The sequence below is a fragment of the Ambystoma mexicanum genome, chromosome 3q (assembly GCF_040938575.1).
Source record: "Ambystoma mexicanum isolate Mex_15411 chromosome 3q, UKY_AmexF1_1, whole genome shotgun sequence".
Classification (NCBI taxonomy): Eukaryota; Metazoa; Chordata; class Amphibia; order Caudata; family Ambystomatidae; genus Ambystoma; species Ambystoma mexicanum.
The window spans coordinates 33,130,101-33,154,380 of NC_090926.1; positions in this window are offsets into that span (position 1 = coordinate 33,130,101).

A 24,280-nucleotide genomic window follows, 5' to 3' on the forward strand; every position below is an offset into this window, starting at 1 on the left:
TTCTGTCCCCCTGGTCCTTCTCCAAAGGCCCCTAGTGATATTTTGGGACCCATGGCTCCCTTTGTGTTGAAACTAGGTGTCCTTGACTAGGTGCGATTAATTACTATACCGACTACCCTCCTGTCAGTATCCAGAGTGCATCGCTTTTCCTTCTTTGAAACCGTCTGTCCTCTGCATTCATTTACAGGTTGGGTTGAATTCGGTAGTATGATAGAACTGTCTGTTGTGATAATAATAGAAAATTGTATACAACCTTGACTGGACAGTCCCTTTTGTCAGTGGGTAATAATTATATTTTTGCTGTGTTGCAACTAAACAACGATCCACAATCTTTCGGAGATAACCCTGCAGTTCCCTCCACGTTTATATACGTTGATAGCGACAAGGAGACCTTTTTATATCTATTTTTAAGCAGCTCTAAATACAAATAAAAAGATCTTATATTTCTTTGAAAAAAATGAAAATGACTACTCATGACGCAAATGGCAACACATTGTAAAGGTTACAAAAAAAGGTAGCAGGCGCTCCTCTCCAGAAAGAACATGGCATGATAACCTGCTCTGAGATGAGAGTTTGCAGCACACCCTTTTTGCTCACTGTACCTTTCACAGATGGGAAATATTACTTTGCATATCAGTCTTTGTCCCGCCCACATTGGCAGTCCAGCACCGAAATGCTATGACAATTCCTCTCTGAACGAGAGTACCACCAGCAACCCCATACACGTGTTTCAGCCTTGTTGGGCCTCATCAGTGAGGTGAAGCTGTGCCTCTCTGAGCACAGTGAGCAGGGAGTCCACGTCTGGTTGCCCCCAGGTAACTCAGGGTGACCAACCCCAAGTTCCTTGCAAATATTTAAAAAAAAGGGGTGCAGGCACTCCACTCCAGAAAGAACATGACATGATAACCTGCTCTGAGATGAGAGTTTGCAGCACGCGCTTTTTCTCACTGTACCTTTCACAGATGGGAAATATCCATTTGCATATCAGTCTTTGTCCTGCCCACATGGGCAGTCCAGCACCAAAATGCTATAGCAATTCCCTTCTGAACAAGAGTACCAACAGCAACCCCATACACGTGTTTCAGGCTTGGGCCTCATCAGTGAGGTGAAGCTTTGCCTCTCTGAGCACAGTGAGCAGGGAACAGGATTGGTATTTGTTTTTATGTTCATGTATTTTTTAAGACTATTGCATTCATTAATGTGTGTATTTACAACCTATTTAATGTTTGCTAAGTATCTTGTTATGTTGTTGGAGTATGTTGTAAAGATACACACTTGTGTTGATCTTACTTTTTGATTTGTTATTTGAGGGGGTGAGTGCGGGCTACAATAATGCTAGGTGTATGCCATGTTTAGTGTTTAATATAGCCTTATAGACAGAGGAAGGGGTTGTTATCGCAGATTTATCACAAGTGATAATGACCCCCCACCCGCGCGGTCTGTACCGCTATTAGCACATGGTGTTTTGGAGTTTTCGCCGTGAAGATAAAAACAGTGGTTTAAGAGTGAGTAAACTAAATAGACAAACTGAGTAGGTATATTAAATTTGATTTTAACATGGTTGTCTTTGTAAGTTTTTGAATTGGAACAAATTTAATATGAGCATGCATTAGGTGTCATGTAAAAGTAAATGGTTGCCCTTCTCCTCCACCTACAAAATGCATTTCTGAATAACACTGCGTTTGCCTTCTCCTCTGCCTATAAAATGCATGGGTGCCTAACACTGCTTTGGAATTCTCGTCCACCTACACAATGCATGTGGGGTTCCTAATGCCTTAGCCTTCTACACAGTCTTCAAGATGTATATGTCACATTTACGCACCATTTAATGCCTTACCTCTGGCTTGTGGTGACTTTGGGTATTGTGTAGAGTCTATCCTGAAGGACGCCAGTCTGATTCCACAACTATTGCAGGTGGACTTAAGCAGGGCCTCCTCTTTAACAGATCCAAATGAGGGGGAAACCCTCCTGGGGAGTAAAAACTCCTCATGGACAGCAAAATAGAGTTTGCAGCAACCAAGAAGTAGCACGGGTCCAATGCAGGTAATTCACGTCGTAAAATCAGCAGCAATGAAGGAAACAGGAACACAGGCATATCCAGGAATAAGGATTTAGAGCAAACAGGGGATAGGAAGGAAGCAGGAAGACTGCAAGGCAGAGCATGGGGGAACAGAAACAAGGGAACTAGCGCCAGAGCAATGGAACAAGTTGCAACGCACCGAGCCTCTGGCAACCAGGAAGGATATCAAAAGCAAAAGTGACGCTGCTCGCTAAAACGAACCATGTGAAGAAAACAACTAGACCGCTGCACGTGTGTACCAAATACACTGTGGCGGAACCCCAGCGAATGCCGGAAGTGCAGGACTCATGAATTCATGACAGTATATGTGCCGAATACTGCTTTGGTGTTTCCTTCTGCCTACAAAATGTCCATGGGGTTTTCCCTGCTTTGGTATTCTCCTCTGTGTACAAACTGCAATCCGGGTTCTCACTGCCTTGGTATTCGTCTCTGCCTGCAAACTAAATGTGTGCCTAGCTCTGTCTTGGCCTTCCCCTCTGCTTTCAAAATGCAGATGTGCCTACCTCTGTGTTGGCCTTCTCTCCATCTACGAAGTGCATGTGTACCTAAAACTGCTTTGGTGTTCACCTCGACCTACAAAATGCATATGGGCATCTGACTGCTTCAGCCTTCCCATCTGCCTACAAAATGCACATGGAGTTCTTTCTCACTGCCTTGGCATTCTCCTAAGCCCACAAAATACACATGTGCCTAAGACTGCCTCAGAAATCTCCTCGGCCTCCAAAATGCATGTGTGCCTGACACTGCTATAGCGTTCTCCTCAGCTGTGGGGCTGTCACTACTTCAGCTTTCTCCTCAGTCTATACAATGCACCTCGAGTTCTCATTCAATTGACACACTCCTCTCCTACAAAATGCCTTAGCCTTTACATTCTAATACAGTGTGCCTAACCCTGCTTTCACGTTCTCCTCTGAAAGTAAAAAACACATGTGCACCTAACACTTTTTGACTCCCACTGGTTATGTACGTTGCCCCTTTGCCACAAATGATGTGCCCCTAAACCTGTCACAAATGTAATCCCATTCTTTTTTTAACAACTTTCTTTAAATTGGTTGCAGCATAGTAAACATACAGTGTTAGGACATGATAGCAGCAATGCATAACCAAAAGTGCTGCATTTTCCATGAGCCCTTTGATCTGAAGTGCTGCTTAGTAGCTGCTATTGGGGGCGCAGAAAGAGCTTTGTCAGGTGCGGTTGAAAAGTCAGCTTTGGAAAGGCCTGATCATACTCCAAGATTGGGGCCCAAATATCAGTGAACCAGTGAAGTGCTCCTTCCTTGGTCGCCGTGACTTTCTCCGCAACCAGGATATCCCAGACCTTGACCCACCACATAGGTAGTTGTGGGCCCTCTTGAGCTTTCCAGGTGAGACAGAGTGATTTTCGCGGCCAGGAGGAGCTGGGTAAGTAGCTTGGCTGTTGTTCCAGTCTTAGGGTAGACTTCCTGATTTGGGGTCCCTGGTAGAATTACCTCTGGGTCCATAGGCAGTCTAAGGTGAGTGATAGCCTCAATCGTATTGGGTGTTTCCTCCCAGAAGGCTTGTGCTCGTTGGCATTCCCATCACATATGGAGATAGATTCCCAGGGCCCCGCATTTTCTCCAGCACTTGGGATCTAGTGAATTCTTGAAGTGGTGTAAGCGTACGGTGGGGCCAATACCAGCGATATAGTAGCTTCAAACCACATTCCTTATTGGTGAAACATCTGGTGGCTGTATTGCTCCTGGACCAGATGTCCACTCTTATGGTCGTCTATAGTATGTCCTAGGTCCACCTCCCATTGGGTCATGTGTGTGGGTAGTAGTGCTAGAATATCCCCTTGAAGTAAGTTGTAGAATCCCGTGATGAGTACATATTGGGGGGCCTCTTGGAGCGTAGGTTCTAAGCAGTTGAGCTCTCTTGTGGCCTCTTGTTTGATGAATGGCTGGGAGATCCGATGTGGGATGTGTGTGTAAGAGAATCTATCAGTTTTCAAGAGAGTGAATCTGGATTTGCATTCTTGAAGGTGAGGGGAGAGCTTTCCTCAAAAAGTTGAGAAATCGTCTGTAGCATGCTCCACCCACCCCCCTCCCCCTGACTCCAGTTCTTGAAATTAGCCGATTTTAGTCCTGGGGTGAAGTCAGGGCTCTGAAGGACTGGCGAGCATGGGCTCACGCCATTCTTAACTCTACTTAGGCCTTGTTATCAATTCTAATTCCACTCTAATTCGCTATTGCTAATCTTAAACTTCCCCAGCTGCCATTCTCTTCCCTAACTAGCAAGGGCTACTCCTGCTTCTTTAAACAGCAACCACTGACTGTTCTGAGTTTTTACACGCCTGTCTTTACATAGCCACAACTGTTTACGCTGTAGAACCTCTTATCTCGAGGAAGAAAGGAAAAACTCAGACAGTTTGGCATTGGTTTTACTTGAACTGTCTCGCTAATGCCAACAAATTGCTAAGTAAAGCGCCACATTAAGCTTGGATTCCCATTGGCCCCAGCACTTTTTATTCTGTACATGGAATATATGTACAAATGTGTCCTTGAAGATACACTAAATTACCCAGTCATCCAAAATTACATTGTTATTGTTATTACTCAATTCAGACAATGGGCCTCATTACAAGTCTGGCGGTAACCTTGCCGGTGCTATTGGTGGGTTGCCACCGGACTTGCAAGATTTACCAGCGCCTGTCTTGTCGGTAGAACAGGGGGATTACAACCCCAGTGTTTCTGGAAAGTCAGGCTCTGGTAATGTGTAAATCCCCAATAGCACTCAATGGGAATGGGGACCACGGAAGCACCGGCACCGTTAACAACGGTGCCGGTGCTTCCATGTAACTCTGCGGGCGGTTGCCATTCCACCGGCCAGGTTGGACCCTGGCGGGCGGGACGGCACCTGCCCTCAGACTCGTACTGTGTTGTTACCAGACCGGCACAGTTGTAATGAGGCCCAATTAATTGCATCACCATGCTGAGCAAGCCATATCAAATTCAATTAAAGGCACTGGCAGCCTACTGCAAAGCCAAGGCTGTAGGTAAGGATCAACCAAGTCAAGCAATATCGTCAGGGACAGCAATACATCACACACCACTGCCAAGAAAATCGCCTGGATGTTCAGCCTCACTCACAGCACACACTATCTAACCTATTTGGGGATCCACATGAAAAAATATCATTATTGTGTCAGGAACCTTGGTCCCAATATTCCACATGCAAAAGCTGAGAATCGTCATGCCTGAAACCCATCAGGACCCAAAATGTATGATTGGAAGCTGTCTTCCCTTCTTTGAAATTTGAATCCCAGGCTCAGATGACTCACATTTACCATAACTACAAGCTTCCAATTGACAAGCAAAGATCTCAGTGACACCTGCTGAACAGAAACCTGGAAGGCAGAAGGCAAGAAAGTAAGAACTGATCATATTCAGGAAGAAGTGTCAAGGCGCCCATCCTTCCCTGTGGGTCCTATGAACCATACTGAGCCTCTGACTAAACACAGTACCCACAGCTATGAAGACGACGTACATATATGAAAAAGATCACACACTCAGAAAATAAAGGCCAGACCGCATGGGGGCATTGTTTTAGGCCATTGTACATTTTCAGGTATTTGTTTACACCTTGAGGAGTCTAAACGACTGTACACTGGTCACCCAGGCAAGCTATCATGTTGTATGGGTCATTTCCAGGCATATCTAACATAATTTTAAGTGAGGGCTTCCCAGGAGAGAGGCAGGGGGACATAGGAATGCCTATTCTTTGATAGTCAGATAGGGAGATATTAGAGCAATTAAGGGCCTGATTCATGTAATGTTTAGCACAATGCAAAGTGAATTTGTACTGCTAACAGAAACTCTGATTCACAGAGCGGTATGAAGTGTACTGTTGCCTTGAAAAGTCACTTTGCACTGCAAAAGTACTCTTTGCAATGTGAATTAGGCCCATATAGCACCATGCAAAGAGTACTTTTGCAGTGCAAAGTGAGTTTGTAACAGTTTTACAGCCATGGTGGGCTAGACTGTATTGCATTTTAATGTTCAGCTGTTGAGTCCACAGGGGATGTTAGGTTGCAAAGCCTCCAAGCTCGACTGCGAACAGATGCTCTTTCCTTTCCTTTCCCCTTTCTCTTTCGTCCTGACTCTGATTTACATTATTTACTCTCTTGAGGGTCTTCTCAATTTTCATATCTCCTCACTTCAGTTTTTGTTCTTAGGTTCGATGAATTTAAGTGTCACTGTTTGCATAATAATTTTGATACATGTGAAGGAAAGGATTGCCTCAAAATCTGTGGAAGGGCGAAGTACCCAACCTATAACTACATTATCTTTTTCGTGTTGTCAATTGGGACATTTAGCCTGACATTGTCCCTCAAATAAAAAAGAGGAAGCAATGGAGATTGGTTATCTAATGGGACAAAATTGAGAAGAAGAGGACTTAGATGGAAATGAAGTAGAGGGTACTATTTCTTAATAGAAAATCCTTCAAAACTCATGATTCTGCCACAGTGAATGGGGTTCCAGTTAAAGCTTTAATTGATTCCGGGTGTAAACAAACAACTATAAGATCTAATTTAATACCTCCTAAAGGTCAGAAAAAAAACCCTCTCCATTAAAGTAACATGTGTACATGGAGATGAAGTGATCCATCACTGGACCCCAGTTACTATTGGGATTCAGGGGAAGACTACAAAAATAAATGCAGCTATTGTCCCCGGACTCCCCGAAGCGACTCTTATTGGCACTGACTTTCCTAATTTTGAGAGGGTGCAAAGAAATGCTATTAATGTCTCTTTCTCTTATTCCCCAGTAAATTCCTGGGAAAAGGAAAGACTTCCATCGGGAGACCCTATTTGGGAATGGGAATCCCAAAAACTTCCTTTCGATATGGGGGCGGCTATTGGGTCAAGTCATGAAAAAGATCCTGGAATGGAAGACCAGGTTCCCCTAAGGGAGGGTATGTGATGAATCCTGTGGTGCCATCACCAGACCGCAGCCTAAAGCTCCACCCATGTGGCCAACGGAAGGCAGCCGCTACCTGATCCTAACCGTGGGAGTGGTATCAGGGGGGAGGATCACATGGGAGGAGACGGATATCAAGGGGGAGTGGTGACTTCGCTAGGAGAGACGCATTATTCATCTTCTTCTGAGGATGAAAGTCATATCACTCCTAAATACCTAATGGCATGTTTTAAATGCACAAGTCCCTCCCATATAACATCTCATGAGAACCAGCCATGGGAAAACATCTAGACAGAATAATGTCAGTGGTTCAAGAACTAAAAATGAAACCCTTGAATGATCCTAATTCCGCCTTAAATAAAAGTCCTCAGGTCAATGAGGAATCACAAACCCTTTTAACAACCTCTCCTGTCTATAATAAATCTCAGTACCTAAACAGTCTAAACTAACAAAGGGTAACACTGAACAAACTAATATCACACCATTTCATATGGACTACATTGACCATAATGCTTATGGTACTGAGACGAGGAAGAAGGGTCTAGAGGCAATGAGGATTCAGAGTGCTGTTTGTAAAAAAAAACAGGACATTTAAAGCCCAAAATGAGTCCCAGCATGTGAGAGAGCAGGAAAAAGATGAAGGCAATGTTGAATGCCATGAAACCAGCATAGCTTTTGTAGAGGAGGTCCCAAGTACAGCCCGCACTCCAACCGTCCATTTTGAAGTACCAGGAACGTTCACGCCGAAATATGTGACGTATGATGAGCAAATAAACCAGCAGAGAGCCACAGTGGGGCTCTGTCCAGTACCAATCAGAAGAACAGCACCTATTGAAGTACCAGTGCTAAGGAAACCATGGACAGTAAGGTATCCATTGAGAAAGCCATATCAACCAATGAAACAAAATGAAGATCGTCTGAGTACAGTTCCTGAAGAAACCAAAAAGGTCTTAATGGAGGATGAATGGTGACATCACAAGAACTTGGACTGACTCACATATAGAAGAAATCACAACCAGAGAATGACGTAAAGAGACGAAATGCCATGAGACAAGGATATCGTGAACCTAAAGTGAAAGAGGGATGTCACATGTAAGAAGCTTAAGCCATGAGCAAAATGAAGATATTCAACCAGTTTACACATGTACATATGCTTGAAATCGCAAGAAAGCTAAGGAAATTGTGCGGCTTGCGATGCTTAGTAGAAGAATAGTGCGGCAAGCGCCACCTATACATATCTACCTCAAAGAAGTACGTTATATAAGTATACTTCCACTTTGCACAAGAAGCAGAACTAAGCAAGGCTACTAAAGGCCACACGAGAAAAGTTTCATATGTAGTGAAACCAAGAATGGAGCAGCAGAAACAAAACTCGGCAGAGGAAAATCGTGCCTGGAGAATTAAGGTCGTATCTGTCAAGATGGACAAACAGTAGTTAAAATTAATTGAAGCAAAGAACAGAATATACTGCTTTGAAGGGTCAAGATAAGAAGCCAAAGGCAGGTGGTGGGTGAAAAGAAAATAAGAAGAGGCAAATTCACGGTGTCTGAACCACGTGACCAGCTGAGCGAGCATGACTAAGCCTTTCACACATACGCATGGAGCCTTATCGTACCCATCCTCCTTAACTTTCAAGGCTGAAGGCATTAATTGACACACGGCCACTAAGGTGATGAATGACTGTAACATAAATTGGAGGATAGCTGGGGTACAGACTCACTCCCTTCACCTGGCCTAATTATTCTGTGTGCTGCTAAGCGAATTGGAAAAGTACGGGTGGGGTTGGTGCCAACCCAATCACAAGGGACAAAGTAATCTAGGGTCCTATAGTTAGTAGAACCAATGAGATGTCGTACTTTTAGTGACATCTACAGTAGCTAGTTTGAAGGTAGGGCTTAGATGCTCCACCTGATAGTGTATCCCCAATCCCCTTACTCCGTTACCATATGCAGATATAGTACCTATAGTAAAGTTACCTTTTCCAAAGCAATAGAATTGTATGCCAACGTTTAAGCGTTAAACATCAGTGAGGACGGGTTTTTGGTATAAATGATGTCTCTTTTATGAAGTTTGTTGGAGTTGAAGTGAGAAGGAAGATCGCGCCACTGCTGATATTCATAACTCCCCGTTTTTGTACTTGTCATTAAACGGACTCCCTTTGCCAAACCGTTGAATTGTCATTATTGATTTGGTATTACAGTATTTAATCGGCATGTCAAGAAGAGGCCCAGCTAAGCAAGAGAGGTGCTCCCAGCTCTGCATGTGGTGTGCCGGTGAAAGAGAAGCAGCGGAAGATCAACAGAGGTGTCAGAGCTCCCGGAGACCAACGTGCAACTCACCAAAGGTACGTGGAAACAGGAGAGAAGGCAGATGGGAGACAGAAGACCCGCCGCAACACCTGACTGTGAGACGGAGCTGCAGAAGAAAGCCGGTGAGTTGGTTAGCTGTTAATGCTGACCCTGGGGCGCTCTGCATAAGAAAGTAATTGAAGTGTAATGATTTTGAATACCGAACAGTTAATGAAAGAAAGCAGAGAGGACTGAATTTTGATTATCGAACAATTAATTAAAGAAAGGTGAAATCACATAACTGTGAATTCCAAACTGTTAATGAAAGAAAGCAGAAACTTCGTAATTGTAAATACCAAACAATTGAAGAAGCAGAAAAGAAATGGCAAAAACGTGGGTTCCCTCATAGGGGAATACAATTGGGGAAAGCTTACAACCAGCATTGCCAACAGCCAAGAGGCTGTGGGAAAATGAATTACAATAAACCATCAAAGGCACAAGTCCCCTTTTATGAGACTTTGTGGAAAGCTTATATCCCACATTGCCAACAGCAAAAAGACTGTGAAACGATACAGAGGTGACAAGGGCGCAATTCTCCCTTTTTGGGATATCAACTTGGGGAAACTTGTAACCCAAACTGCCAACAGTCAAAAGGTTGTCAAGAAGTATTTGAGAGCCACTTTGAGAATGATTCTTCTATATTGAATTATCAGTTTGGGGAAAATTGATAATGAAGGAAGATGAATGGTGACGTCATAAGAAATCGGATTGACCCACATATAGAAGATATAAGGACCTGAGATTACTGACAAAGAGACGAAATACCATGGATAAGTGACATCTTGAGCCTAAGGTGAAGAAGTTGATGTCAAATGAAGAACCTTAGGCCACATACATGATGAAGATATTTAGTTAGTTTAAACATGTACAGATGCAAGTAACTGGAAGAGGCAATAAATCGTGAAGCTTGCTTATGCTTTATAGTTGATAGATTGCGGCAAGCGCCAACGTTAACATGTAAATACCTCAAGAAGCACTTTATGTATGGATGTAAGTCCACTATGCACATAAGCAGATTGAACAAAGGTTACAAAAGGCCACAGATGGAGTGTGTTGCAGCAAGAAAATCGAGAATCAAGACAGAACCAAACTCAGCAAAAGGATGACCATGCCAAGAACCCAAGGTCTTATCTGACTGGAATAAGCCAACATTGGATACAATTAAGGAGAGAAAAGAACTTAGGATCCTGTTCAGAAAGGTCAAGATGAGCCACAGACATCAGAAGAAATATACGAAAAGACACAGAGAAAAGCCGATTTCATGGTGTCCAGTCACGTGACAAAGGCAGGATGGAAGGGTGAACCCTTCACACCTATACATGCATCCCCGCCATGCCCATACTCCTTGAAAGTTCTCATAGTACAGAACAGACACAAGGCCAAACTACAAAGCAGTAATTGACACATGACCACTGAGGTGATGATTGATTGTAGCATAATTGGTGGGAAGCTGATGTTCTTTCTGCGTTCTGCTAGACGTAGGTGGAAAAGTATGAGTGGGGTTGATGCCAACCCAATCATAGTGGACCATGTAATTTAGGTTCCTATAGTGAGTAGAGCCAATGGGACATCGTGCTTTTAGTGATGTTCAGAGTGGCCATTTTGAAGGGAGGGCTTACTTGTCCCACCTGACATTTATTATCCAATCCCCGCTCCCCATTACCATATACAGATATAGTACCAATGTTAAGTTACCTTCCTGTAACCAATCAAGTTGCATGTTAGGTTTTTAAGATTGGCACGTAGAATGATGTTAGTACGTGCACAGGTTGTAAGTCAGCAATGATGAGTTTTTGCTATAAATATTGTGTTTTTTCTAAAAGTAAAGAGAGGGAGAAGATCGAGCGGTTGCTGATGTTCGTTGTACTCGCTGTTTTATGAACTTGTCATTAAACGGACTCCCTTTGCCAAACTATTTAGTTGTCTTAAATATTTGATGCATGAGTATGAATCTGCATCCCCATCTATCTCGAGGGTACTGCTACCCATCTTAAAGGGCTGTTGGGAGATCATCCAGTTCAATTGTGTTGTGTATATTAGTGTGAGGGTTAGAGACCTTTTTGGACTCTAGTTCATTTTTCTTCAGTTTTAGGTTGCTAGGCAGGGACCTCCTTATTAGGATGGGCAAAGATAGGTATTTATCCAGCTCTTTTCCCTTTAATAAATGGCAAATCTTGAGAAAACGTTACCTTTGTGTCCCCCCTCACATTTCTGACCCCTCAAAGGAAGAATTTCCTCCCACCTGACCATAAAGCAGGATCTGTCCAACCCTTCTAGGGCTGTGCGCAGGTCACACTGCACTGCAGTTTGGAGCTCTGCACTCTGCTGAGCTGATGGGATACCTGGATCAGAGTGGGACCTCTGATGGCGCAATGTGTGGTTTGGACATGGCCCATATATATATATATATATATATATATATATATATATATATATATATATATACACACACACACAAAGAAGAGTAGTTGGGAGAGGATGGAGAGGCAGTGATAAACATCACAATCCATGTTATACTGAATGGAAGTGAAAGGAGTACATTCTAGGCAGAGGAATGGAAGAAGTGCATGGGTTAAGTGACAAGGGGAGGGCGAAGCACATGTGGTAATTGCTGAGGGTATAGGAAAGGGAAGCAGGCTAGGATGGCACTTATCACTTTGATTGACATTGTGAAAGATAGACCCTTTGAACAATGGAATCTTCTATGGCACAAGGTGTCTCCACAGTTAGGTGGGTGCATCCTTCAGGCCATATACCTAAGAGCTAATAGTTTTACAGCCCTGGTGGGCTAGACTGTATTGCATTTTAATGTTCAGCTTTTGAGTCCACAGGGGATGTTAGGTTGCAAAGCCTTTAAGCTCGACCACAAACAGATGTTCTTTCCTTTCACTGATTCCCTCTCTCTTTTGCCCTGACTCTGATTTGCATTATTTACTCTCTTGAGGGTCTTCTCAATTCTCATATTTCCTCCCTTCAATTTTAGTTCTTAGGTTAGATGACTTTAAGTATCACTGCATAATAATTTTGATAAATGCGATGTACTGTGCGTGCACACACTTCTTATATGAAAGCTTAATAAAGCAAAAAGAATGCAATGCAAAATAACAATTTTCTTTTACGCCATCATTTTGTTTTTTTTATTCCAGTTCAAATTAGAATTTTACGTTTTATTTCCTTTTAGTCCCATACCTATTTTTTCAAATTTTGATTACACGTCTACCTTTTAAAAATGTTTCATTCTTGGCTCAAAAATGTCAATCCTCATAGTTTGCCTCAAAATATGTTTAATACCAATATTAAATGTCATCTCACTTGTTACTGAATTTATATTCCTTAGGTTTTCTATCCAGTTGATATGTTTTCAATATTATTTTATCCCAAAATCGTTTTAATTTAACTATGAATTTAAAAAACAATTTAGTTATTTTTAAATTATTTTTTGTATGCCAATTGAATCCTGATATTTAGTTCTATTCCTAATTCTCTTTATAATCGAAAGTACACCATTTTGTAATCCTATCTCTAGTGCTGCTTGTTTATCAAAACGGATTACAAATAAGATATGAATTCTATTTTCTCAGACATATTCATCATATGAAATTCTGAAAATATGATCTGTTTTTAATGAGAACAGGCCTATATATTGTTGTTAGCCAAACACTGTTTTGTTCAGCTTTCGGTTTTTGTTTCTGAAGGTTATTTTTATCAATGTGGGAAACTCGTTTTTATATTTATACCATACTATCCTGTTGGCCAATTGCCCGTCAGTAATGTTTTGATGTTGCATCAAATTATGATTTTTCTAGCATTAGTGACCAAAAATACTAGCTATTCTTAAAGGCCAAGAAGCTATTATCTCATAGAAATATTCTTTATTTTCATCGCCCAGTACCACATTTCAACAATACACAACATCTAGAATGGAATGTGGGACATTATATAAATAGTATCTTGCAATGAATAGCAAACAGGTATATTCTGCACTTCAAAGACAGCCAAAACTTGAAGAAACTTCTTGAGATCCAGATCCAGGACCTCCTGGAGTTGATGAACTGATTAAATGGCTAAACAGAAAAAAAGAGACAGTTACATACTAGTAATAACAGATCAAGCATGCAGCATATACATAGGACGAATCAGAGTAAACAGCTAGTAAGCAAAACCCCAATAAACCACCTTCACAGGCCAAGTACAAGGTGGGTTGCAGAGGTGGAGTAATAATAGTCTTCTGGTTTTTAATAAAATCTATTTTTTTTCCACACAATAAAGCTGTTATTTTATGGCAAGCCCTTGGACCTGTGCCATCTCATCATGTAGCATATTGGGTGTAGTGACCTCATGTGTATGTTTAGGGTCTACTCGTTTCCTCTAGGTTGTGGGAGGAGAGGGCTTGTGGTTAGGTCTGGGAGGCCTGTATAACTATGTTTCTGTTGTCTTTGGGGCAATGCCTCATGAGCAGATTGGGATGGTTAGGTTACAGTCTCCCCTTTGGATTGGTTATGGTAGTCGGGGGTTGATCCAGGGACCTGTGGGTGTGCGGTGGTCCAGTGTCTCTGTGTTGCAGAATACTTTCACTAAGAAGGCTTTGGGAATGCAGTCAAGCACTTTTTGTTTGGTCTGTCCTGCTTAATTGCCCAGCGGGTTCTATTTTGGGCATGGGATGGTTCATTTCATCCATTCTGTTCTTGCCTTCTGGCATGGAAAATGTATGGCGGGCATCTATCACAGGTTTTACTTGGTGAAGTGAATTCCAGGAGAGTAAATGTTGCTTTGGATCTGTTTTTAAGAAGTGGCTGTGTGTCACATTGATCACCAATCAGCTGCATGTTTATGTATTACGATGCAGCTGGATGCCACATGGACCACTGCAATTGGTATGCAGCAAGGTTTTTTTAGAGGATGTGGCGGTAAACCCCATGGATCACCGACAGCGGAGTGCTGCATGATTCTGTTTAGTGGTGGTTATGGTTGGTCATGGTTGCAGTGGAATGCTGCAAGGGTTAAGCATGGTTCGTTCAGTTTCAGGATGCAGCTGTTAGACAAATCGATCACTGGCCACAGTGTGCTGCATGGTTCTCAATTAGGATGCAGGAGCATGCTACATGGATCTCTGGCAGTGGCATGGTTCTGTTTAGGATGATTGTGGTTGATCAAGGTTGCAGTGGAGCACTGCAAGTAGTTCTTTTTTAGTGATGGTTGTGGTTGGACATGGTGGGATATTTAGGTGTTTTTTTATTTGCAGTGGTGGGTGTATTGTAGGCAGTTCATCTCGCTAGTTGCACCACACTTTGCGCTGTGTCTATTTTCCCCACAATTTGTGCAGTTGCTTTGTCTCTGGTCGCTTTGTTTCACTAATGCGTGGCAGTTGTTTTTTATTTGTTGTCCTTTCTGTCTGCTTAGGCTTCTGACTGCATGCAGTTTTGGGGGTGCCTTGGGTTCTTTCCTGGTATGTGAAGGTTCTCTTTTTCTTTCCGATTAATTGGTGGCTACTTGTGAGCTGTGGCGGCGGCTTCTTTGCATTTTGGGTCAGAAGATAGGATGTTTTCAAGCTGGTCAAGTTCTTCCTGATGCTGTCATGAAGCTTGGGTTGTGTTTGGTGTCCCTGGTGAACACTGTCATTTTCATCTGTGTTCTGTGCTCATTGTGTTTTGTGGCAGCTTGTTTCCCCTGTTGCTGAGTGTTTGTTTTATCTCTCCCTGGAGTTTCGTGGTATTGATGGTATAACGGGGGTCCGGGAGGGAGGTGTTGGAGTCTGATGTTCTGGCTGTGAGGCTGAAGCATCCAGGGCCTGTGATGTCCCAGTGGAACTCTGTCTTGGAATGCTTCTGTATGAGCTGAATGAATGTTGCATTGGTGACCGACCTGGATGAGGTTGGGCGTGGTTGGGTCATTGGTTGTTGCAGTTGTCTCCATGGCTCATTTATGGCCATAACAAGTATATTGACCTCATATGTTACTGGTGTACCAGGAGACAATAAAGAAACTCTTACATACTTTATATCAGCCATCTTTCCTGCATCTCATAATACTGCCATCTCATGGACACTGGTATGAGCTGGTAAAAGACTCCAATATGTCTTTCACACTCACCCAAGATCCGGAAGTATATTTATTAAACCACTTTGAAGTTTTGTAATGCACCATAATTGTGGTGCTAACACTTTGAAGAGCAGAGAAAGGAAACAATGGATGTCATATCACAATGCAAAAGACCACATTTGTGGATGAGAAAAAAAAAAATAGCTAAACGGGTGAAAATAACCTGTGGATAATGGCAGCATAGAGAGTAACAACACTTGACATAATGGGCCATGAGATGAAATAGGGACAATAAGGCCAGGACCTAGTGAGCTCGGGACAGGTGGAGGCAGCATCTAATAAGATGAAAACAGAAGTCAAGCTTTGAGTTCCCAGCTCAGATCTGGGATCCAGTGGAAGACTGTCAAGTGCCCAGACCCAAAGGCTGCAAGAGAACAGCCGCTGTGTCAATCCCTTCAGAACTTTGGGGGAACTGGCTAAGTGAGGCATACCTCAAGCTCCTGGAGCGGTTATGACATTTGATGATGGCTGAGAAGTAGCCCGATGCTTTTGTTGAAAAGGTTCTTGCAGATTATCCTTTTTCCACTGTGAGTCATCTCAAACCTTGTAAAGATGGCGTTATGAGGATACTGGGTTTGATGGTAAAAATGAATCAAACCGCTTGATTTTTGAGCAGTTGCAGCTGGTGGGTAGAATCACTGTTGAGGACCGTGTAGACTGAGTAACAATACTGTAACCTGGAATCCACCAGGGCTTGCGCAAGCTCGATATTTTGGGGGGTATTTTAAGGCAGGGAATATCCTTTTCAGCGTATGCAGTTGGAAGTGCATCTTTTGGGCAGTTAGGTAAATGTGAGGGATGAAGGGCATGTTAAGGTTAAATAGAATGCCCACTGCCTTGTTTCATCGGGAGCCCCCCGCACCACCTGATGAAACAAGCCATTTGAAAGGAAGAGAGAATGGTTTGGGTAGAGCAAGGCGGATCATTCCACTGTTGGCAGGGTTCAAGACACACTTATCAATTCCCCAGTCTTGAAGTCTTTGGAGGAATGTGGAAATCCGTTCATTAGCCGTGCTTTTGGAAGGGGCCTCCAGGAGCAGTTTGGAATCATCTCCCTAGATCTGAAAGGAGTGGGGAGCGATTGGCCAGGGGACTACCATACACATTAAAGCGACAAGGAGAGAAAATGGAGCCACGAGGAACAGCACAGGGTAGCAGGCTGATGGGGGAGGAGAGATCTCCAGTCGTTACATGGCATGTATGCTCCTGGAGAGCTTGGGTGATCCAATTAAGAGCAGAGCTTTCCTGGCCAGTAGTGGTGAGGAGTCCTCTGATGAGCCGGTGGGCATGATTCAAAGTGTCTAACACGGCTGAAACCTTCAGACAAATAACAGCTCTACCAGACCCCTATCTATAGCACCCAGTTGCCCAACTATGAATTGTTGTTGATCAAATGTGCGCAAATCCCGAGGAGTGTTGGAATGACATAGAAGATGTAATGTTTGAAGCTCTCAAGGTGAGGGATTATATCCAAAAATCCAAAACAAATATTTCCTCAAAACATATTTCCTCAAAACATCATTGGCACTTTTTTTCGAGTACCCTTGTTCTCTGGGCACCATAAATACAACAGGTGTAACATTACAACAAGTCCAACAAAGGTGTCTCCTAGCCCCCTCCTCTCTCTCCTGGGTGCATCCTCTACCCTTCTGTTACATGTCTCCCCTGTTGGGAGACATGGTATCTTCCCGGGTGTTTGTCTTGGTCAAGTGGGGAACCACGTGACCAAGTTAATAAAGAGAACGAGCCGCTTCCGGCTCGTCAGTCGAGACCCAACTGACTCCGCGTGCGTGTGTGTGTTTGGGGGCACCATGCGGGTGCCCCACCACGTGTGCTGGGCCCAAGGATGGGGCCCAGCTCCAGGACGGTGCCCCTGCCGGGCAACGCCGTCCCTGTGTGTCGCCCTGGCCCTGTGAGTCGGGCCAGGATGGCAACCCCGGCCTGGGTGCCCCCAGAGCCGGGGCCGCAGTAAGCCGGTTGCCATCCACCCGATGTGTGGAGCTCCGGTGTCCACGGAGCCGGTGGAATGAACCCCCACCCCTTGTACCTGCAGCGTGAGCGCTGCCCATGTGTGCCTGGTCGGCTGCCACCCGACCATAACATGGGTCTGCCCGGTGGACCGGAGCAGCCCCCAACAATGGCGACGAGGCGAGGGGCCCCGCGTGCCCCGAAGATGATATGGTGCGGGCCCATCTCCATCTGGGCCCACGATGTGGAGGAGCGGAGGCTGTTTTCCCCCGTATCCCTGTGGGGGAGAGAAGTTTCTGCGGTGTCGGCCACAGAGGGGGTGCTGCCCCTCCCCCACCCGCAAGCCGCGAAAGGGAGGAGCGGCAAATATAGGATGGCGGCCCGACACCAACGGGGCCTGCGGAGGAGTGATGGTTCCTGCCCGCTGCCCCCGGTCTTGTGGGGGAGGGATGATTTGCGGCGTCAGCCGCATGAGGAAGTGATGCGGGCCCATCCCCAACTGGGCCCGCATAGGTGCTGCCCGCCTGCACGAAGGAGGTGGTTGGCCCCCCCATCACCTCCAAGGAGAGTCGCCCGCGGTGTCGGCCGCAAGAGGCAGAGGCACTGCCCCTCCCCCCCACCCGGAAGCCGCGGAGACAAGGAGCGGCCAACTTCGCCACAGGAAAAACAACGATGCGGGCCCAAACCAACTGGGCCCACAAGGCAATGAGGAGCCGCTCCCCACCTGTGGAGGAGGAGGAGGGAAATGAGGGGCCGCGGAACAGCTGAGGTGGCCCCAACAGAGGAGCGGCACCGGCACCGGCCGCGGCACGGGGTTGGGGCAGGGGCCGCGGAACAGCTGACGCGGCCCCCAACGGAAGGCGGGCCCATCATCAGCTGGGCTCGCGAGAAAAAAAAAATGTGTTGCAGGCCCGAATCCAACAGGGCCTGCAAAAGGAACAAAGGAGGCGGGCCCAGCACCAGCTGGGCTCGCGAGCACAATAGAGTGCTCGCCCCGAGGAGCGGGCAGAGAGCTGCCTACTCCCCTCCCCCAACCGCGACATGAAGGTGATCCTGCACTCCCCCCTCCCTAATTGAAGTCGGGCCCACATCCATCGGGGCCCAAAAGATGGGAGGAAGCCCGCGGCAGCCCCCACATGCCCAGGGCATGCCAAGGCAGAAAAATGAAAAAGGGGGAAATCTGCCCCGCGCCCACGCGCTCGCCTCAACAAAAGGAGGCATGCTGGCGGCCCGAGCTGCCGCAAGAAACATGGCGGCCCAGCCGCAACGGACAACTGTTGCCATGTCTGGCGAAGATGGGGAGAGGAAGGATGGCGTTGCTGCCTACCCCCAGAAGCCTACTCCTGCAGGCCACAAGACATGCCCGGCCCACCAGCGGAAGTGTTCCACAACAGGAGGCGGGCCCATTACCACCTGGCCCCGCATGGAAAATTTGCACCGGAGCGGTGCCAGCCCTGTGGCTGGCTGCCCCCTTTTTACCCCACTGAGACATGGAAGAGCGGGTCGTTGCCCGCGGTGGTGGTGGGGAGGTGCATGCCTCCAGAGGAAAAGAGCGGCGGATGCCGCGAAAGGAGGGGGATCTGCCCACACTGCGGGCGGGCCGAACTTTTCAACTGGGCCCGCGGCGGAGGAAATAAAAAACTGGGATGCCGGCCAACATTCAACTGGCCCTTATAACAGCATGGAAATGAGGGCAGCAGGCATGGGGGAGGTGTGTGAAGTGGCCTGTTGTTCATCACCGGTGTCTGGCAGTGGGTTTCCCCAATACAAGTGGACCTTGGCCGATGTGGCCCCTGGGCCTCCCCAGGTGCGGCTTTGCCGGTTTTGATAATCATGGTGTGACTGTCCTAAAGTAGACTTTGGTGAGGACGCAAGCTGGTTTCCTGCGACTCCACAAGTGTGTAAGATGGACACCATCATTGACATCCCCATGAAGACTGTGAGCCGGCAGACACGGACTTGCTTAAAATGGCCCAGTTAGTGGGCACTGTAATGTGGTGCACACCCGTACACATGGAGTGCTTTATGGTGTGCCAGTAGTTCTCAGTGGTGCATTTTAGTGACATGAGAGCCACTCACCCAGGTTAATAAAGGGTGTGTAAAGTAGTAGAGTGGCTCAAGTAGTAGTAGTGGTGGTTATGTTGGGACTTTGGGATTTTTGTTTTATTGTCATGAAAAAGGAGGAGTGTTACATGTCTCCCCTGTTGGGAGACATGGTATCTTCCTGGGTGTTTGTCTTGGTCACGTGGGGAACCACGTGACCAAGTTAATAAAGAGAACGAGCTGCTTCCGGCTCGTCAGTCGAGACCCAACTGACTCCGCGTGTGTATGTGTGTTTGGGGGCACCATGCGGGTGCCCCACCACGTGTGCTGGGCCCAAGGATGGGGCCCAGCTCCAGGACGGTGCCCCTGCCGGGCAACGCCGTCCGGACGGTGCCCCTGCCGGGCAACGCCGTCCCTGTGTGTCACCCTGGCCCTGTGAGTCGGGCCAGGATGGCGACCCCGGCCTGGGTGCCCCCAGAGCCGGGGCCGCGGTAAGCCGGTTGCCATCCGGCCCATGTGTGGAGCTCCGGTGTCCCCGGAGCCGGTGGGATGAACCCCCACCCCTTGTACCTGCAGCGTGAGCGCTGCCCATGTGTGCCTGGTTGGCTGCCATCCGACCATTACATGGGTCTGCCCGGTGGACCGGAGCAGCCCCCAACACCTTCTACTTTAGAAATAATGTAGAATCTACAAGTGCAAAACGTATGCCTGGAAAGACAATTACACCTTTGTAAGGACCACACAACCTTATCACGATCCATCCATAATAGTCCAATAGGAGTGCTCGCTTTTCTCCAGGAAAGGGACAGCTTCTGGGCTCTGCTTGGAAGGATACATTGAGAGACAAAAGGGAAGGGAGCATTCTTTGTAGAAAATACAGGACCCTCATCTCTGGAGGAGTGAATGACTTAGTAGAGCCTGACATCTTTCCCTGATTGAGGAGTTAGCGTTTCTCTGTAGGGGTGTGCTTCTGGCTTTAGAAGAATTAGATTACTTGGTTCAATCAGCACATCAAACAGTAATAGACCACCAGGACTGTTGTTGACAATAATTGTGAAACGCACTTCATTAATAGTGTGCTTGCTACATAACCTTTTTTAGTATTCTATTTTGCAAGCATCCCCTTGCAAGCATGCCCTGGCAAGCATGGTCTTGCAAGCGTGCCCTTCCAAGCTTGTGTATGGCTCATCCCTTTAAGTGGGCCCTTGGCCAAACAGAAAATACATCTAACCAGGTCCGTGTCAACATTGGGGGCCGGATTCATGGAATCTTTTGCACGGTTCAAAGTGACTTTGCACTGCTGAAAAGTGACTTTGCACTGCCGACACAAACCCTGATTCATGAAACTGTGCAAAGTGTACTTTTGCAGGGCAAAGTCAATGCGAAGTTAATTTTGTACTGCAAAAAGGACTTTGCGCTGCAAAAATAAACTTTGCACAGTTCCACGAATCAGGGTTTGTGTCGGCAGTGCAAAGTCACTTTGCACCGGGCAAAGTATTCCATGAATCGGCCCCTTGGTGCCACACATACCTTGCCCTTTGCTCTCTGCCACATCCCTAGATAGTGCTTAAAGGATCCTGACAAGTCATCTCGGTCTGCAGGGGCTCAATCTTCAGAGGCACGTGACTGGGGCCAATGAGGATGATGAGTCCCAGTGCAGATAGGGGCGCCCCTTGTGGAGAGCTTGTGTGAGTCCCAAACTCTTTGCTGTCAGTATCAGCTAAAAACGTAACGCCCATCCTTGTCTTTCTCATTCAACGGGACCAAGGGGTTCTTTCAACAGTATATCCTCCTGGGTGGAAAGTCCAGGTGTGCCCCAGCAAATACACGTGTGACCTCCTGATGCAGAAAGAGGAGGGGTCGTGTCTAGCCCAGGTCAGCATGGCTTGCTTTCACTAGAGATCCATTCTGGTTTGCAAACGGAATGCTGGCATGCTTGATCTGATTCTCTGGGCGAGGTGGGTGGGAGCATTGCCATCCTTAGAACCCTCCAGCATGATCCAACAGAACGGGGGAGGTAAGTCCTAGAGAGTCAATGATGGGGGACCCCGGGGCTGGTAACACTTCTAAAGCTGTTGCAGTTTCGCCATCCCTGAGGATGAGAGTCTTACAATTCAGAGTCACAAATCGTTCTTTAGCTAATGTTATGCAATTCTATTATTATTTTATTTGGCTATGATCTTTGTTTATCAGACTTTCAATACAATCATATAGGCGACCCAGTAGCCAAAGGTGTTCGAGATCCTACAATGCCAAACAACCAGTACTATGACACTGCCCATCCATGAGGGTCAGTGGTCATGATTATGCTCGCTCTGTCATACCAGGGGAGAACATGCTCAATTGCACACATGATCATGGCTGTGCAGTCCTCTCCTGGCTACTGATAACCTCACTCACAACTGTTGTTCTTTCCTGCACACATCACATGCTGCCAGTTGATTGCAAAAAGGGGAGCTGCCCATGCCTGGTGCACCACGTACCCCAAAAATGATTGTGCCAATATGGCGCTCCCTACCCACAACATCATTATGCGCCATCTGTCACCACACACGTGGATCCATGTATGACCTTGTATCTGCAGGAAGCCAAAACACTTCTCCATGTGATAACAGCATTGGAATCCTATACTGAAAATGAACCTGCAGAGAAGCCGAGAAGGGGCTGGCCCTCTGCAACTGATCACAGTCCTCAGGAAACAACGTCGACTGCTGAGAGCTTAGACCACATAAGCATGGTATGACGACTGGCGCTCGGCGCCATTGGTCCTTAAGTGGTCTTTCACTACCCCTAGGAGCCAATCATATCAGCACTTAATAAAAGACCTTACAATAATAAATAATGAAAACACTTGCAGCACATAGGCACAAGGCATTCCCCCTTTGTGAATTACGTGTTACTGCTGCATGCACAAATGACTACTATTTCAGTGTATTGTTGAGGGGGCCTCAGGCCCCCCCTCAGCATATCCCCAAGATGACGGATGCCATCCACTGAAGCAGCCCCACAGACCATAACCGGATGACATCACCAAAGTAACTATGAAGAGGCGACATGGCTGAACACACCTGCAGAGACATTGGCAAGGTGCAAAAGAACACACATGAACCGCTTGCTGAAACTTAAAAACAATTACCATGAACAGCCATGAAAATAAAATGGAAACCACCGCTGCATTGAAATGAATTGGGCAGTATCTAGATTTGACGCGAGGGAGTCATTGTATCCCTGCTAAGAGACACCACACTTGCTGGAGGACTTGTGCTTATTTGTAGAAATGCTTTGGTGGGCAAAATGATAAGGTCTGCAGGATCCAGGGTGGAGCGCGTGGCTCTCCTCAGGTAGAGTCACTTTGTGATGCACATCAGAGTGAAAATCCCTTGCTTAAGTCTGTACGGTTTTGTAGATTTGGGTCTTCTGTGTTCAGTCATAAAATGGCAACTGTTGGCTCACTATGGACCTCAGCATGCCTTCCATGCACATATCTATTTTTTATAGACGCTGCTTGATGACTAAACTTCATGTGAACAGCATATGTAATGTTATATTATGTTACAAAGCTTTTATCCTGCACTAAATAGGTGTGGACTCAGCAGCCCATTATTTTGAATCATGGATCCTGCTGAGGTCTTTCTTCTGGAGAAGCTGTGCTAACCTTTGTGTTTCCTGCATGCTACAGATATTGAGAGGGCTGCTTGAGTGCTGGTAAAGTTACATTGACTAGATAAAGTACCTTTATTTAGTTGGGCAAACTCAAAGTGGTATAGTCATGCAGTGACCTGTCATTTCACCCTTTTCCAAAGGGGCACTTGAGTTCCTGGCAGAACTCTGCAGCGACACCGGTACTGTTTCCCTCTTGGTCACATTTAATATGTTGTTTTATAGGTTGAATGATTATCAGGACAAAATGCTTGTCTACTGTTGTGTCTTTGTAGGAATAGCTCAAGAAACATTTGGCCCACAACACCTCAGTGGTGATTATCCACCCTTAAGTGCCATGCCAATAGTGCAATCATCTGTAGGATGCTGCTGTGTTCATTAGGTGATTTGGTGTGTTCTCGGAACTTGCCAATCATCAACAGCCCAGTACCCATCAAAGTTTACACCAAAACACCCATCCCTCACGTCTGCCTTTGTGTTGCATGAAAGATTATTTATTACCCAACTTCTGAACCCCTCAATAGGACATTTGACATCATCCCATTATGGAAGAGTGTCAGAAACACCTTTCATGGTGCACTCCAAGAGGTCAGTGGGCCTCATTACAACTGAGGCGGAATGGGTTAACGGGCTCCGCTAAAGGAGGTGGACCCGTTAAACCCGTTCCGCCTCATTACAAGCTCCCCTCGCGGGACCCGGTAAGTAACACCTGGTCAAACCAGGCGTCCTTACCGGGTCCCGCGAGGGGAAGAGGAAGCAAACAACGGGCCGCTCGTAATGGGCCCGTTGTTTGCACCCTCTCCCATTCCCATTGAGCCCTATGGGGGCTCGGATGGGAATGGGCAAGGTCCGGGCCCGGGTTCCTGGAGGGAGGAATTACCGGCCCCTCCGAACTCGGAATGGCCCGGGAATTCCCCATTCTGGGAACCCGGACACGGACCCGAAGTCGTAATGAGGTCCAGTGACTGACAACTGGAAACAAAATGGTAAACACATCCACTAACCCTAACCGCTACTATGTACCCTTACAGACTACACTGTGACATTTATGATTATGCAAATCAAGACGTCATTTATGATTATGCAAATCAAGACGTCACAATTTCCCACACACCTTGATCCTGGGCACTTAAAACAGCCCA